The sequence below is a fragment of the Tenrec ecaudatus genome, chromosome 2 (assembly GCF_050624435.1).
Source record: "Tenrec ecaudatus isolate mTenEca1 chromosome 2, mTenEca1.hap1, whole genome shotgun sequence".
Classification (NCBI taxonomy): domain Eukaryota; kingdom Metazoa; phylum Chordata; class Mammalia; order Afrosoricida; family Tenrecidae; genus Tenrec; species Tenrec ecaudatus.
Window position 1 is genome coordinate 221,006,114 of NC_134531.1, and position 18,866 is coordinate 221,024,979.

Sequence of the window (18,866 nt, forward strand, 5' to 3'; positions counted from 1 at the left end):
TGAAATCAGGAGAGATATGTCACGGTGAAATATAGTTAATCTTCCAGCCATTGCTCTCCCTTTGGAAATGCATTGTACATTCTAGCCTCCACACCTGCAATTATATCCCGTTTTGGACGGAATTGTTTGTTATGCTGATGGAATGGGATTAAGATGAGTTTTGTTCTAATTCCTCACCTTGCTAGAGGGTGAGACTCAAGTCACCGCCATTTGTTCCTTGGGGATATGATCTTCAGAAGGCAAAGCTACCCCTCCACCGAAGCCATTCTTTTGTGGCCTCCTCTTTCTCACTACACATTCACAGACGCAGAGACCTGCTATGACTTCCAGACATCTCTCTCTGGCTTGTCTCTGCCTGACCTCCAGTTCTCAGCGTTTGAGCTGAGGCCCGTCACCTCCCCTAATTCCACTTGCTCCTCTCACGATTTGCTCAGCACACAGATTGAATAAGTGTAGTGAGCGAATGCAACGTGGACACACACCTTTCCTGATTTTAACCACGCAGCACTCTCCCTCGTTCTGTTTGCACAACTGCCTCGTGATCCATGTAAAACTTCCACATGAGCACGACAGGGGCTTCTGGCATTCCCATGTTTGTTATGATCCATGAGGTAAAATGCCCTGGCATAGTCAATAAAACACATGCAAACAGCTTTCTGGTGTTCTCTGCTTTCAACCAAGATCCATCTGACACCAATAATGATGTTGTTGCTGCACATCCTCTTCTGAATCCAGCCTGAACCTCTGGCAGCCAATGTATTGCTGCAACCATTGTTGGGTGATCTTCAGAAAATTATATTTGCATATGATATCAATGATATTGTTCTATAATTTGAGCATTTTGTTGCGTCGCCTTTTTTGGGGAATGGTTCCAAATATGGACCCCTCCCAATCCATGAGCCAATAGTTGTCTTCCAAATTTCCTGGTCTAAGTGAGTAAGAGCTTTCCCTGATTCAGCAGCCTGTTGAAACATATCTATTGGTATTCCATCAATTCCTGGAGCCTGGCTTTTGGCTAATGCTTTCAATGCAGCTTGAACGTCTTCCTTTAGCACCATTGGCTCTTGCTCATATGCCACCTCATGAAATGATTGAATGTTGACTACTTTTTTGGAAGGAGGGGGTGGACAGTGAATCTGTGTATTCTTTCCATCTATTCTTGATGCTTCCTGCATCATTCAATATTTTCCCCATAGAATCTTTTAACATTACAACTCGAGGCTTGAATATTTTTCTTGAGTTCTTTCAGTTTAAGATATGCTGTGTATTCTTCATCTTTTTTTGTTGTTTTTTTTTAGCACTAGCTCTTTGCACATTTCTTTCTCTGGTAATTCCAATTCCTTACGTTCCTCAGGATGGCATTTTGATTCCACATATTTGTTGCTTGTTCGTGTCATCTCTTGTTTCTTTGTATGGGTAATTATTGTTGGCACTGAAACATCATGATTTTTAAATTTAATGTATTTTTACACACATACATATGTAGATATATATTTTTGGATCAAGTGGTTCTGGAGTGGGTGGTGGTCCTTGTGTTTACAAGATGAAGCTAGTTGTGGTGTGTGTGTGCATAAGGGGTGGGGAGTGGCATATAGTTATCATGTGCATATAGTTATCGCTGTTGGATAGAACTTAAAAAAAATGCAAATCTGCAACAGCCTACCCAACAAAAAAAACCACATGAACAAAAACAAAATGGAATAATTTTCTCAAGGGAAGAAAGAGAGAGGAATCAACAGATCAAAACCATAATAATAATAATAATAAATAAAAATTAAAAGAATATCTAGGCCAGAGCTAGAATCTGATTGCTCGTTTTAAGTCCCTAGTGTCTTCTTACCCAGGTTTCTTACTGGGGGCATTATAGGAGTGCAGTCGTCAAATGTGTGTGACCTTCTGCCCTGCTGGTTTAAATTAGGTCTAAACGTGTATGTTTAGGGTCCCTGCACCCATGTGTGCTACTGTAAATAAATGCCCCTAAGCTTCAGGCCCAGAACCCTCAAATATGTGCCCCCTCGCAGCTGTGCCACATTCAAAAGGGGCTCTAGGCAGGCTGGTTGGGCCTGGATGCGGGTACCCTGTGACTTTGCATGCCCCATTGCTCTGCCAATTGAGCTGGCTGCTTTGGCCCAGGGCACAGGGAACCTCCCCCAGCTCCATCCTCACTGAGCAGGCCCCTGCAGATGCTGCCGATATGTAAATGTGGGCATGAAATCCTGACGCATGCCAGGGTACCATGGGGAGTGGGACCGGTTCCGTTCCACCATGCGAACCTCCGCAGCTCTCGGTGTTCCGCTCACCCAGCCTTCTTCTTTCCTTCTTCGGAGCTCCGGGGCTCCATATTGACCCTGAGTTGGTTTTATCACATTTCTTTTGAAGAAGAATTGCTATGTATATCTACCTGGGCTGCCGTCTTTGCCGGAAGTCAGTATCTTTGCTTTTGAAAACTCTGGCGATGTGGTTTGCAGCACATTTGTCGAATTTCTTGTTGGATCCAGTAAAGTGAAATCACTGAAAATGCCCATTCTTCCCCAGGTAGGTTTGAGCTGCAGTGCTGAGCCTTTTTGTTTCCTGGTGTTTGAGCAGGATCCACACTGAAGGCTGTAGGCTTTGACCTTCACCAGTTACATAGTCTTCCTTTACAGTCATCAGGGCTGTCTCCGCTGCATATTGCAGGTTGTTCGTGAGTTTTCCTCCTATCCTGGGGAGGCCATATAGTTGTTCACATGGCCTGGCTTCTCAGATGGTTTGTTTAGCATCCAGACTGACCAAGTCAGGCAATAGGATACAAGCCTCCCGCATCTTTTCCCCAGTGAGAACCACGCAGTATCCCCTAGTTCTAGTCCAGTGATTGCCTCTGGTTCCACCTGCAGGTTCCGCACGAGCATCATTAAGTTCCCTACGCCCACCCACGTCCACCTTGACCCCACAGTCGGGGTTCGTCCAACCAAAGGAGTTCAGTGAACATTGAATTCAACTAACGAGGCACCACAGAATAAGAGTTTTGTTTTCAATCGAGAAATTTTTTTGGGTCCAGAGTAAGAGGGTGCTTAGGAGAAGGGTTTGGTGTGAAGATCAAGGTTGTGTCTGACATCTTTTCACTGTATATACGTTTTTCACTCAGAGTATTCTGGAAATTCGGCTTTTGAAAATGTTTCCTTTGGGTCTGCATTCCCTCCGTTGTGCCAGACACCACTTTGGATGCATTCTTTCATTCATTCTATCTCAGCCACCAGCACAATGTGTACCACAGTCCAGACTCCCAGAGCTGGAATCCGGGCATGATTCAGACCTGGCTGAAATAACACAGAGAGCCTGGTCATGACCGCGGAAGCTCTAGTTTCTACAGAGTCACCTATGCGCGTATTTCCAGAAAGGGGTAGCTTCCAGCGACTTTAAACTCGGGGTTGTGCCCTGCAATGCCTTCCATTTCAAAGACATTGGTGACAACAGTCTTTCTGTGCTATAAGGACAATGGGAGCACCCTGAGAAATGATGTCAGGCATGCAGGGAGCCAGGAAGATGCTAATTTCAGCCCTATGTCTCCTTGTTCTTTGACTGAGTTACACACCCAGCCCATTGTTACCCTTGCAGGTTTAAGTCCACAGTGTGTAAAAGGATTATACAGATGTCTGTGTAAACTGGACCAACTGCATTACAAAAACCAACAAATAAATAAAGGAAATGCTTGTGCTCCAATGTCAAACATTGTGTGTGCAGTTAATGTTCTTTCCTACCCCTGAATAACATTCCAGGCTGTGATTAATTTATCTCTGTTTCTATCAATACAGCTCTATTCTGACTGGGACGTAAGAGGGTGGAGGAGAGGCAAGGAGGTGGGGGAAAGCTCTTATTTCTTTTGGGAACACTTTCTTAATTGTATTTGTGTTCTTTTTACAACAATGTGAAGGTTGTGGTAATATTTCAAGTGCAAGTGCAGCGGTGATGCCTGAATTTGTGGGTTTCTAACCAGCTGAATTCTCTTTCTAAGTGGTTAGAGAGCCCCCAGGAATCAGTGCACAAGCTTCGTCTTAATCATCCAGGGCTACAATAACAGAAATACTAGATGTACATGGTTTCAACAAACTATTTTTTTCTCTCTTACAGATTGGGAGACCAGAAATCCAAATCCAGGCTGCCAGCTCAGGGGTAGAGTTTCTCCTTTGGTCAGCTCTGGGAAGTTGTCCTTGACACCTTTCGACACTCCTCAGCCCAGTGTCCTTTGGAGATCTCCATGTATCTTGGTATCACTTCTTTTCCTGGGTCTAGGGAGTTCTCAGCACAGGGACCCTAGATCCAAAGGATGTACTCCATTTCTGACTTTTCCTTCTTGATGGTGGTAGGTACTCTGATCTCTACCAGATTGTTTAAACTGTTTTATATATCGTGACTCCTCTGTCAGTATATCAAATACCAGCAGGTTTAACCTTGGTGGCCAGGTCTCAGTGGAGCTCCAGACTACGAAGAATGAACAGATCATTTACATCTGGGGGATGACTTAACGTTGTGAACCTCCAAAAGATAGCATCAGAACATTACTGACATAGCGCTGGGAGAGAAGCCTCTCCAATGGAAAGGCATTCCAAATACAACTGGGAACGACCGGCTCCCTCAAACCAGAGTGCGTCTGAATGATGTGCATGGAGCAAAACGTTCTAAAGAACTTCACTTCTTGATGGGGCACTACTCAAAATGAGAAAGAAAAGGACAGACCACAGCTGCAAAGATCCATTAATAATCAGCGCAGAATGCAAGAAGTAAGAGTCTAGGGCATTCAGAAGTCATAGAAAATGCATCTTGGGCATTGGTGAGCCAAGATTTGCAAGTATTGGCATCATATGGTGCACTATTCTGGGAATGACAAATTCAAGAGGGATGGTGTTGCATTCATCTTCAAAAGGAACATTTCAAGGTCTATCTTGAAGTACAATGCTGTCTCTGATGGAATAATATTTATAAGACTATAAGTCAGTGCAGTCTGAAAATAATTAAACATGAAATCAAGATGCATTGATAATTATTATTGGAACGTGGAAGTTCAGAAATGAAAGAACAGTGGCTAAGAAATATGACCTTGATGATGGAAATCAAGCTGGAGGTCCCATGACAGAACTTTGCAAGACCAGTGATTTATTCATCATGGATACATTTTTTCCCTGACAACATAAAGAATTACTGTGCATGTGGACCTTACCAAATAGGATACTAGGAATCCACTTGACTGCATCTGTGGGAAGAAACTAAAGAGAAGTTCAGAATCACAAGGCAAAATAAGGCCAGGGACCATCGAATAATTGTTCATATGTAAGTTCAGTTATAGTTGGAGAAAATTAAAACAAGTTTATGATAACCAAAATGTGATCTTGAACATATCCCTCCTGAACTTAGAGAGCATCACAAGAGCATGTTTGCATCGAACTCTGATGTCAGAAGACCAGACTAGTTTCAGGATGACATTAAGAACATCAAACATGAAAAAAGCAAAGATCATTAAAAAGACAGTAAAGAAGAAAAGAACAAATTGAATGTGAGAATGGAAGGAAAGGTGAAGTAAAAGAGCTGAACTGAAAATCTCTTGATGGCCCAAGAAGCCAAAGTATTATAATGAGATGTGCAAAGACTTGGAGATAGAAACCCCAAATGGAAGCACACACTGAGCATATCTCAAGCTGAAAGACTGAAGAAAAAATTCAAGCATTAAGTTGAAATATTGCCCAGGGACCGTTTCTATGGGCAAATACGGAATGATGCAGGAAGCAGCTCCAAGAGAAGGAGGAAAGGAGGCACAAAGTCATTGTACCATAAAGAATGGACTGACATCGTCCAACCATTTCAAGAGGTAGCAGACGATCAAGAACCAAAGGTATGAAAGGAAGAAGTCCAAGGAGCACCAAAGGCATGGGTGAAACCCAAGGCTTCAGGTGTTGATGGAATACCAACCAAAATGTCTTAACAAACTGATACAGCACTGGAAGCACTCACTCGTCTAGGCCGAGAAATTTGGAAAACAGCTACCTGGCCAACTGATTGCAGGAGATCCATATTTGTGCCCATTCCAAACAGAGGTGGCCCAACAGAATGCAGAAATGATCAATATTCATATCATTGCTATCACATGCAAATAAATTTTTGGAAGGTCGTTCAAAAATGGCTATCAAACTACCCTGTCAGGGAGCTGCCAGAAATTCAATCCAAATTCAGAGAGGACATAGGACAGGGGAAATCATGGCTGAGGTCTGTTGGATCTTGACTGAAAGAAGAGAATACCAGAAAGATGTGGGACTTTTTTTAGTGTGTGTTTCCTTGACTGTGAAAAGGCATTCAGTTTTGTGGATCATAACACTCTATGCATAACATTGGGAATAATTCCTGAACATTTCATTGTGCTCACATGGAAATGTGCATAGGCAAAGAGGCAGTCATTCTAACAGAATAAGGCTATACCGCATGGTTCACATCACTGAAAGTGTGCACCTTTCACCTTACTTATCCAATTTCTATGATAAGCAAATATTCCAAGAAGTGGTACACTGTATGAACAAGAATGTGGCAACAGGATGGGAGGGAAGCTCATTCACAATATAGGATATACCCTGCCCCACCAAGCCCCGAGGATGATATTCCTGATCAGAGCAGCCAATGCACAGAGAGGACCATAGGGCCAGCCTTACCACAAGACACGACATCCCTCACTGAAACATAATGCTATGGGGGACAACACTGGAGACACAGTGTGGAAATTGTGCGTGGTCTGACCCCGTCATCCTGGAACGAAACACTAAGGGCGTGCAACAGAGCAGCAAGGGGAGCAAAGCAATGAAGTCTCTGGGGAATACCAAAAATAGACTTTGGGGCCAGAGTGTGGCACCCATCAGACTCAACTGGAAAACACTCCTGAAGGTCAAACACCAGATGTGGAACTATTTATAGGCTTTTTGCTTTTTGTCGTTGATTTTTTATTATTGTTGTTAATTTGTTTTGTCTTCCTTTGTTGTCTTGTCTGGCTTTGCCTTGTTTTGTGCTTATTATTGGGTCTGCATGTCTATCTAGGTCAGACATGGTGGGATAATTGGCAGGATAAATAATTCAGAGGAGAAAAAAATGGGACTGAAGTTTCCAGGGGGACATGGGAGAGGGGGAGGTGGGAGAAAGGAAGGTGAGTGTCCATCAACCCAGGGACAAGGGAACAACAAGTGAACCAAAATCGAAGGAGAGAAGGGCATAGGATGCCTGGTGGGGCTTAATCAAGGGCAGTGTAATAGCGAGGAATTACTGAAACCCAAATGAAGGCCGAACATAATAGTGGGACAAGGGGAAAGTAAAAGGAAATAAAGGAAAGGACTAGGAGGCAAAGGGTATTTATAGAGGTCTAAATAAAGGTATGTACACATGTAAATATATTTATATATTAAAATATGGAAATAGATTTATGTACATATATTTATATGTTAAGTATTAAGGTAGCAGATGGACATTGGGCCTCGACTCAAGTACTCCCTCAACACAAGAACACTTTCTCCTAATAATCTGGCATTCTGTGATGTTCACCTTCTTGATATGATCGCTGAAGACAAAATGGGTGCATAAGCAAATGTGGTGAAGAAAGCTGATGGTGCCCAGCTATCAAAAGATATAGCATCCGGAGTCTTAAATGCTTGAAGATAAACCAGTGGTCATCTAGCTGAACATCAACAAAGCCAACATGGAAGAAGCCTGTGTGATCATGAGATATCGATGGGATCAGGTATCAGGTATCAAAGACCAAGAACAAAAAAATCATATCAATGTGAATGAGGGGGGCGGGTGTAGAATGGAGACCCAAAGCCCATCTGTAGACAATTGGAAATCCCTTTACAGAAAGGTCACAAGGAAGAGACGAGCCAGTCAGGATGCAGTAGAGCAAGAATGAAACATACAACTTTCCTCTAGTTCTTTAATGCTACCCCCCACACACACACACACACTATCATGACCCCAATTCCACCTTACAAATCTGACTAGACCAGAGCATGTACACTGGTACAGATAAAGCTCACAACACAGGGAATCCCAGACAGGTAAACCCCTCAGGACCAATCATGAAAATAGAGATACCAGGAGGGGAAGAGAAAGGTGGGGAATTGATCACTTTGATCTAGATATAACCCCTTCCTAGGACAACAGAAAAGTGGGTGAAGGGAGACAGAGGTTGGTGTAAGACACGCTGGTGGGGATTATAAATTTATAAATTATTATCAAGCGTTCATGAGGGAAAGAAGGTGGGGAGGGGGGAAACGAGGAGCTGATATCAAGGGCTCCAGTAGAAAGAAAATGTGTTGAAAATGATGATGGCAACATATGTACAAATGTGTTTAACACAATGGCTGTATGTATGGATTGTGATAAGAGCTGTAAACCACCCCCAATAAAATGACTTGTAAAAATAAACAATATAGGATATGCAGATGACACAATTTTTCTTGCTGAGAGGAAAGAAGGAGTGGAAGTACTCTTTTGTGTCTAGAGGGTGAGCCTTGCACCCTCTATTATTGTGTCTAGAGGGTGGGCATCACAGAATGCCAGGCTGTTGGACCAAAGTGTTCTTGCCTGCAGGGTGAGCCTTGCACCCTCTATTATTGTGTCTAGAGGGTGGGCATCACAGAATGCCAGGCTGTTGGACCAAAGTGTTCTTGCCTGCAGGGTGAGCCTTGCACCCTCTATTATTGTGTCTAGAGGGTGGGCATCACAGAATGCCAGGCTGTTGGACCAAAGTGTTCTTACCTGCAGGGTGAGCCTTGCACCCTCTATTATTGTGTCTAGAGGGTGGGCATCACAGAATGCCAGGCTGTTGGACCAAAGTGTTCTTACCTGCAGGGTGAGCCTTGCACCCTCTATTATTGTGTCTAGAGGGTGGGCATCACAGAATGCCAGGTTGTTGGACCAAAGTGTTCTTGCATTGAGAAAGGGCATGAGCAAAGGCCCCAAGACCATCTACAACGTTAGTGTATTGCCATATGTGTTAGTCTGGGTGGACTAGAGAAACAAAATCACTGACACACTCATATGTGTTTAAAAAAAAGCAAGAGCAATTGAATATGGAGAAAATATCTCAGCCCAGTCCAGATTAAGTCCATAAATCTGATATTAGCCCATATGTCCAATACCATCTATAAAGTCCTCTTCAGACTCAGTAAACACATTCAATGATGCCAAATACAGGAAGATCACAGGCCAGTGTGGGTGGGGAGGCTTGTGGATCCAGTGGCGAGAATCTCAGTGCTAGCAGGGGTCTCCATGTGGCTTCTCCAGCTCAGGGCATTAGCATAGTTTCAGGTGTCTTGCCAGCTGTAATGTCTCCCAGGGAGTGAGCAAAGAGAAAGGGAGAGAGAGAGTCTCCCTTCTCCAAGGAGGAAATCCAGGAGTGCCCTGAATCCTCAGGAGAAGGCTATGCCCAAACAGAAACCTCATTTACTATATCCTGATTGACAGGCTAGACTCCACCCCTTCACTCTTAATCTGCAAATTGACACCAGATTATATAACTACGACACCATATAAAAATATGTTCTTGGACCAATACCTTTATTGTTATGAATCCGACCTGGAATTATATATGTCTGTCTGTCTGTTTGTTTGTTTATTCAATCTTTGTTTTCTTTTTGTTTGGTATCTTTCATTCTTGGGTTGCCTACTTATATAAGATAGGCATGGGAAGCAAGCTTGAGGAGAAAGCAAGGTGACCAATGGTCACAGAGAGGCTGGGGGGAAAGGAGGTGGGGGAAGGGAGCAGTGAGCAAACAACACCATAGACAGGGGAACAACTAGGGAATTAAGATCAACAACGAGGAAGACATAGAGATCATGGTGGTGTTGGAGCAACAGCAATCTAGCTGAGAGGCATTACTAAGAGGCAGAAGAAGGGCGAGCATGATGGTGGGGCAGGAGGAAGGTGAAAGGAAACAGAGGAATGATCTAGGAAGCAAAGATATGGATAGAGGTATAAGCCTAGGGTGTACGCATGTTAATACAAAGTGAGGTGGAACTTTTCACCACTTATAGCATCAGCTGTTCTTTCCATGGGATCCTCTACCTCTTGCAATGGTTAAAATTGTGTGTCAGTTTGGCTGGGCACCAATTCCCAGAGGGTTGACATTTGTGATGCCATCATCTCCCCTGATGAGATCTGTTATAATGCAGCCAATCTATTGAAAGGAAGGATCCTCAGGGGTGTGATCTGCTTCCAATACACGCAGACACTCTGGCAAAACACATTTGTTTTTCCTTGGATCCCAATCCTGCATCTGGCTTGTCATCTGACTTCTAGTTCTGTGTACTTGAGCCAGCAGACTGCTCTAACGGTTACCAATACTAGGAGTCCTCAATAGCCTACCATCTTACCTTTCAACCTTGGATTACTTTGCCTTTGCTGCAAGCAGTCTGTCTTTGGACCTACTGTTCTGATTGTCAGCCTCGGTAGCTATGTGAGTCAAGAGAAGCGTCCAGCATGACATCAGACCTGCAGCCTTAGAACTTTCCCACCTCTACAACTGTGTGACATTTCCTTGAGATATGTGTGTGTGTATTGTGTGTATACAAGCACATCTGCTGCACAAGAACCCATTAGTAGAATGCTAAAGAGCAAAAAAAAAATGTTGCTTTGTGAAGGCAGGTTCACCTGAACCAAGCACGGTATTTTCAATGGCCACATACGCGCGTGAAAAGCTGGACATTAACTAAGAAAGGCTGCGTAAGAATGGATGCCTTTGAATGATGATGTTGGTAAAGACTATTGTCAGTGCTGTGGACTGCCAGAAGACCAAGCAACTCTCTCGGGAGAAATGCTACCAAATTGCTTCTTGAGCATGTTCACAGAAGAGACCCATCCCTGGAAAGGGGCATCATGCTTGGAAAAGTAGAAGGTTGGTGAAAAAGAGGAAGATCTTTGTTTTAGGTCAGGGTCTCTAGAGAAGCAAAAACAGGGAAGGTTTCATATAGAAGAAGAGATTTATATCAAGTAAGTCCCAAGCCTGTGGCTCAGTTGTCAGGTGGGAGGCTTTTCCTGACTCAAGTGGCTGCACAGGTCAATGAGCCTGTAGTCAGCAGATCACATGAGAGACTTCTGTTTGCAGAGGTGACTGGATCCAAGATCAGCTGGTAAGATGGCAGGCTGCTGATGACTCCCAGGATTGGCAGGCAACACTGCAGGCCCGTGGCTCAAGTCCAAAGAACTGGAGGTCAATAAGCCAGACACAGATCCAGATCTATCAAAAAGCAAGCAAGCTTTCCCCAGCATCCACTTATCCTGGAAACAGGCCACACCTTCAGGGGATCTCATCATGGGGGATTACGAGGTTTTAACTTAGAACCCACTGAGCAGCCTGGCCCAGCCAAGTGGACATAAGACAACTATTAGAACCTTCAATGAGATGGCTTGACATGGGAGCCATTAAAATGGATTCAAACATATAGCAATTGCGAGCACGGTGTAACACCGCACAGTGTTTTGTTTTATTGCACACAGAGTCTCTATGAGTTGGAAATTGTATACAGAGCCTCTATGAGTTGGAACCAACTTGATGACCCCTAACACTGATACACATGTATGTATGGAATTATGCTGGTGTGGGGGGTTAGGTGTTGGGCTGCTAACCACAAGGTTGGCAGTTTGAATCCACAAGCCTCCATGCAGGAGAAAGATCAAGTTGCTTGTGCCCATAATTATTTGAAGTCTCGGAAATCAGTTTTTTCTCTCTTGTGTGTATATGCATGCATATAAATGTACACACATATAGGAATATAGCTACATATGCACATACATATATGCATATGTAACATGTATACATATATGTATATATAATATGGATACAAACATTGGTTTTGCTTCTCTAGAGGACGAACATACTTCTCTGCTGGGTTTAATAATTTGTTACTGTGAATCCACATGGAACGCACAGACCATCTCCACAATTTGGGGGACTATGAGGGAGGTAACTGGCTACCACTCCGGATCAGGATCAACTTGGAAGTAAAAGGAACATGGTCAGGAGATATGGTCCATGCCGCTCATTAGTCAGGGCATCTTGCAAATGAGATAACCCTCAGATTTGGCTATGCCCACAGGCAGACACCCCTCTCAGCTAGGTCACCTGATGCTCTTTCTCTCTGCAACTGGGCCTTGCTGTGTCACCCCGGGCCTTGCCTCTGCCACTGGCCCTTCCTGGGCCTCTGCTCATCTCCAGAATGTGTTACCACTCTTTTGGCTCTGCCGTGTGCCTATAGGCACCTGACTGCCAGCAAGCGCCCCGCCAGACGTGCTCAGCTCTCTGTCTCTCTGTGGTCCAGCAAGCATCCTGTCCTGTCTGCATTTGTAGTGCGCTAGCTTAGGCTGGTTTGTAGTCTTCAGTGTTACAGCTCTTGACCCGCGTTACAGACTTTTTTCTGAGACTGGCTGGAGCTTATGGTCTCTCTGGAAACCTCTGTTTATACGAAAGTTCCTTATCAATTTCAGACCTGATTCACCCAGTCAGACCACAAACCAAACCAATTTCACAAGATCACTTAATACTACTGGATGTTTTTTCACACCTTATTTGCATAGAAAACTGACCAAGTCCTGCAAGGTGCACAAAATAGATTAATTGCATGGCGCGCTGTGGCCTAACCAATCGTTTCTGGCAGAATTGTAAGCCCAAACCAGGAAGGCCATGTAGAAAGAAACCCAGTTACCTCAAAATTCCATCCTCTAGGGACTTAAGAAAATGCCAGACGACCATAATGTTTGGGCAGAAAGCCTTTTGTGTGTAGGATTTCTGGTCAAAGAGGAAACTGAGGCAGGCCTCTCCTCTCTGATTGAATCTACCAGAGCAGAAGAGACTTGGGAGCCCCCAAGAGCAATGAGAAAAAATGGGTGTGTGGAGCCTTCTGTGTGGGGGGCCATGGACAGCATTCAGGGTGGATGACACCCAACATGTCAGACACCCAACATTTCCATCCTCTCACACCTCATTACCATTAGCCAGGGGGACAGGACCAGAAGCTCTGGTGAACTAGTGGTCACATTCATTTGTGATCCTAAAGGGCAGCAGTTCGAAACCACCAGCCACTCCGAGGGTCAAAGGTGAAGCTTTCTACCCCTGGAAGCCCAGGGTAATGTCGGCTTCCCAGGTGATGGTAGAGGTCATTGGTGACTGGTGTCAGCTGCCATCACGTAGACTGCATGCACGGTAGACAGAAACACTGCCTGGTCCTGGGCCATCCCCATGACAGTTGTAGGTGAGACCCTTGCGATCCATGGGGTTTTCACTGAGTGATGTTCGTCCTAGGTCCTCTTGCTCTGAAATTTCTGCTGAAACCAGTTCAGCAACAGGCCAGCTTCCTCAGACAGACGGCTGGTGGCTGCACGTGAGGTGTCCTAGTTGGGAAATGAACCCATGTCACCTTCCTGGAGGTGAGAGTTCTCCCACGGAGCCACTGCTGGTCCCCAGAGGCCACTGCTAGAGGGCTCAAACAACCAGGAAGGCAGGGACTGTTCGCAGGCCAGTGCAGGGGACTCTGAGCACCAACTTACCAGCGACCAGGGGAAAGAGTGTTGGGATCACAAGCAGGACCAGCCACGCTGTAAACGGCGCTTTGAGGTTTCCCTAAGGAGCAATGAGAAGTGGCTAGAGCTATGATGCTGAAGTCACCTGGCTGAGCTGGGAGCTCACCTGAAGATGTCCATCAGCCCACAGAAAGGCGCAGGGGGCATATTTGCATACCCCTCTGCAAAGACAGGAGGCAAAAGGAAGAGAAAGGATCGAAATGCCACTGAAAGGAAAGCAGGCAATCACTGGATTGAGTCAGCTCTGACTCAGGCTGTCTTATGGGCAACAAACAAAACATTGGCCTGCCCCAAACCGTCTTGTTGCTGCGACTTCTTTTTGATTGTGCCAAGTCAGCAAATGACAGTCCCAAAGCTTTTACTGCTCTTTGTGATTAAGGTTGACCCAACGTTGAGAAGGCAGCTCTTCTTCCCCAGTCGGCTCATCTTCCAGTTGCCATCCAAGGGACCCCGAGTGCCAGAGCAGACCTGCGCTCCCTGGGGTTTCCGATGGCTGATTTGTTGGAAGCAGATTTCCAGGCCTTTCTTCTGTGGTGCCTCTAGGCAGACTCAAACCTCCCATCTTTCACTTAAACAGCAGAGAACACAAACTATTGGCACAGAGACGGCGCCGCATGGCACTGGGCAATAGTCTGCGGGGATCACAGGGTTGTTATGAGCTGCTTTTCAGTGGTAGATCTCCAGGCCTTTCCTCTGTGTCTTAGTCTGGCAACTCGGCAGAAACATTTTCAATGTCTTAGTATCACACAAGCCTTCCATGGCAGATGAGTGGTGGTTATGTATGAGGTGCCTCGGCTGGGGACTGAAACTGGGTCTCTCCCACAGAAGGTTACAATCCTATCATTGACACACACACACACACACACACACACACACACACCACCCCATGCCCAACTGCTTCATAGACCAGCTGATAGTTCACTATCTCCCCAGCCAGGGCCACAACACTGACACCTGTCACCGGTTACTGCCATCCAGCCAGCCACACACCGCAGCCTGGTCGCAGTGGTAAACGGCTATGTCCTCATTTCTCAACTTGGTTCTCTTCAGCCCTCAAAGGGTAATTCTAATGTTGTCTGTCCTTGTTTATTGTTTGTAATGGGCAGACACAAATTCCGAGGAGAATCAGCTACCTTGAATCTACTGTGTACCCTCACTCTCAAAGGGTTAAAGAGATCTCTGGTCGTGGAAGGACGTCTCGGAAAGGAAACCATTGGAACAGTTGGTTAATGTTTTCTGATTTCGTTTCTGTACTAGTTGATCCCTGGCCGTCCTGTGTAATGCAGAGCGAGAGCTTCCCTCACCATGTCTGACAAATGCAGTGCAGGATCCTTTGCCAAGAATGTGTGATTGGCGATGCCTGCTCAGTGTTTACGATGGCCCGCGGCCATTCGCTCGGGGCCACTTAGGTATGGAATGTTCTGATAGGCCCCGGCAGTAGCAGCTGTCAGACAATTGGAAAGGGTAGAGCGACAAAAATATGCACGTGGGATGAAATTCCGCATTTAAAGAAATAAATAGACAAAAACCCTAAGAGGGCCAGAGAAAACATTTAATTCTGAGGAGTAAGGTGCCCCTGGTATTTTCATGGCCACGGTATTTTCAATGGCCTCATGTGCGTGGGAAAGATGCACCAAGGAGGAGGAAGTTCAATGAAGACTGATGACTTTGAACCATGGCATTGTTGAAGATGACTGACTACAATGTGAGCTTCCAGATGAACGATGGAAGTGATTTTGGAAGAAGTACTGCCAGAGGATGACAAGAGTGCACCTCGCGTGCTCTGGGCAGGTTGTCAGGAGAGTTCCGTCCCCGGAGAGGGACGTCATGCTTGGTCAAGTAGAGGGGCAGTCCAAAGAGAAAGACAAGACGAATTGACCCAGGGTCTGCAGCAAGGAGCTCAAAAGTAGGAGAGACTGTGAGTAGGATGCAGGCCTGGGCAGTGTCCCATCCCGTGACAGTGAGGTTCACGGTGTGTTGGAACTGCCTCAATGGCATCCCGCACTAGTAGTGAGCTTGACACTGTTTACTGGTTTCTTTGCCTGTTTGCTTCTTCCTCTTCTACTTGCAGCGATCCTCGCCCCCTTCGCATCTTACAGATAACGGCTGATCTTAAAATAATCAACAGAATCACCGAGCCACAGCCCACAAGGCCCTTGAGTCTCTCTTCCTGGTCTCCTCCCTCTCTCTCTCCCTCCCGGGCAGTGTGTCCTCCTGGGATGGCTTGCATGCTGCCATGATTCCAGAAGCGATGTTCTGGAATTTCAAATGTCAGCTGTGTCACCCATGCTGAAGAGGTTTCAGGGAGCTTCCACACTCAGACAGAAGGAAAAAGGCCCGTCGGGAAAGCGAATCCAGGGAATTGAGTCGAAAAAATACACTTATGTAATTTTCCTTAAACGTTGAAGCATGCACAGTTAATTTTTTTAAAGGGAAAGCACAAAGTGGCATAAATAAGAAAAGGAATCCCATCGAAGCCAACCACTCATAGGCAATAGTAATATGTCGGCACGCTTCCTCCCTCCAGCCTTGTAACAGAATGTATAGCATCTGCTCTATACTCTGCAGGGCCTGGTCGTCCAGACTTGACATGGTAAGGATTGGCTTTCGTGTTGCAGCAGATGGATAGTGCGGCCAAATCCACTCCCCTCCTGTGAAGATAAGTATGGTCTTAAAGACTGTCTGCGAGCATTTCTGCATGCCACGGAAGGCGCCCTGGTGGAACCCCGGGTTATGTGTTGAGCTGCTAACTGCAAGGTTAGCGGTTCAAGGGCACCAGTCTCTCTGAGGGAGAACAATGAGGCTAACCGTGCCTGTAAAGAGTCACAGCCTTAGAAGCCCAGCCGTTATGAGTCAGAATTGACTTGATGGCAGTGGAGAGAGAGTGCCTGGCATGACAGGTGGGTAGCACCTTAGAAGAAAGGCCTAGCAGTTTACTCCCCGGAAGCTAAAGCTAGGAGAACTCCGATCAGCAGCTCAGTTGAGACAAGCATGGGTCGAGACTTGCACTCTGAAACCCGTAGGATTGACCAACTGAGAACCACTGATTTGGTGTGCTGGCTTATGTCGAATAATAGCGTCTCATAAGTACCATGACGTCACGAACCAATTTCTCATTGTTAGATGTGTGGATTCTAGTCAAAACTACAGGGAACATTATGTACATAAAGCTTCACCGGGGTTCAGTTCCTGTGCGCCAGTTAGATTCTACGAAGCACAACGACACGTCGAAGCTGGGCCTGAGGCAAACATGTCCAAAGTGGTTGTGTGCAGCCATGCCACACTGCTCTTGCCGCAGACCAGTCGTCGAGTTCTGGACTACCACTTCTGTGTCCACCCCTCCATAGCCTCCCATCTCCTTCCTGCCCACGCCCAGGCCCAGAGCGATTTCAGAGCAGTGACCTTCCCAGGGTCTCCAAGCTCTGTATCCAGAGCCTTCCTCCTCCCTGCCCCTCGGCAGGCTTCCAGCCGGACAGTTCTTCCAGGGCGCTGTCGCGTGACTATAATTTGGGAGCTACCCCTTCTCCCTGTCATCCCCCAAGCTGGTGGGCAACTGCCGTGAAGTTTCACGGAGCGTCACCGGGACCACCACCTGTTCCTTCGTTCATTCATTCGCCCACTCGGAGTCTGGGATGTGGGTGCCCAGATTGAGAGACTTGGCGCCTGATTTCAGGAAGTGTTCTCGGCCGGTGTCTCCTAATGGTCGTGTGTGGTGGACGCTGCCGCTACACGGAGCCGGGTCACTAACCGCTAGACAACTCACAGAACCGCCAGGGAGATGTGCCTCGGAAAAAAGGTCTGGTGGTCTCCAGAAATGCCCCAGTCCTGGGATGAAAACCCAACGGGACCCAGTGACACTCTGGGCACAGGGGCTCACCAGCGAGTGACAACTGACTCCAAGGCGACAGGTTTGGGGTTAGGATTTGGCGCCCTCTTGATGTGACCCTGTCCTTGAGAGATGTTGTCCAGGGCATCGCCCGTCAGCGCCCCACCCCCACCCCCCATGCGGGAGTCATCTGGGCTGGGTGTTCCTTCCAGGGGGGACTGGTTTCGGGGACCCTGTGCCAACTCCGTTTGCATCAAAGCGCTCCCCAGGCAGGTCTGCGGGAGACAGCTAGGCTGGGACCTTGGGAACCGCTGTGAGTGGGCGTGGCAGGGCACGGGTCACCGCGGGAGGGGCGGGCAGGCCCGGCGGGGCAGCGCCCCACCCCCGCACTGGGCACCGCCTCCAGGGCTCCGGCCACCACTCCAGGGCTCTGGCAGCCCTCCGTGCGCACTGACTCCGACTCTGACTCCGCTCCTCGCCTGGCTGTCCCAGCGCCCCAGATCCCGGTAAGTCCAAGGCTGTTGCTTCTCTTGACTCGGGAGTCTGAGTTGGTGGTCAGTAGACCATCCTGAGGCCTGGCTCCCTCTGTGTGGGCGGGATGCATGCAAGCGAGTTCCACCTCACCCATCCTTTCCTCCCTCTGTGCTCTGCGCTTAGAAACCACAGGTACCGAAAGTCATCTCACCACGGGATCACAACCACACTACCACCCCTCCCCACCCCCCACCTCGGCCCCCCAGCACATTTCTGTAGAACATTTGGAGACGCCTAAAAACCTAAAAGGAAAATTGAAGCCACTCGCCCACAATGCAGGCCCTCAGCAGACTTAGGCAACACTTGAACATAGAGTTGGCTCATAGAGAGAGTTGTTTGTTTGTTTGTTTGTCCAAAAAAGATCCTGGACTTTGGCATCTCCCAGGGACAGGGCATGGGACTGACCATCATGGGTATCTGACTGTGAGTGATTGAGGTCATGGGGGGATGGGGGAATTTTTACAAGCCATGAATGCATTGCCTCTGATTTTTCAATGTTAGCATTGCAGGAAGAGCTGTGTCCCCACTGCGTTTTATTGGGGAGGGACCTTGTCTGAAACCATATGCGCATTTATGGGTTCTGGGATCCATCCCATTGACCTCACTTTATAGGCTTCCCCCTACCCACTTCCTTTCTTTCAAACAATTAGTTTTACTGCGCGCTAACGAACCAACCCACAATTCAATTGTTCCCTTACATTACGAAGGGTTGTGCAGTCATCCCCACAGTCAACTTTGGAACAAACATTCTTCCTCCTCATTCTCCCTGCCCTCCCGGTGTGCACCCCCCCCACCCCCACCCCCCACCCGTCATTGTTTCAGTGACTGTCTTCACGAATCCACCCTTCCTGGTGTCCCCGTACAGAGAGTACAGAGAACGCACAAAACAAGGGGGAGAGCATCACCGCCATCTAAAGCAGAGACAGA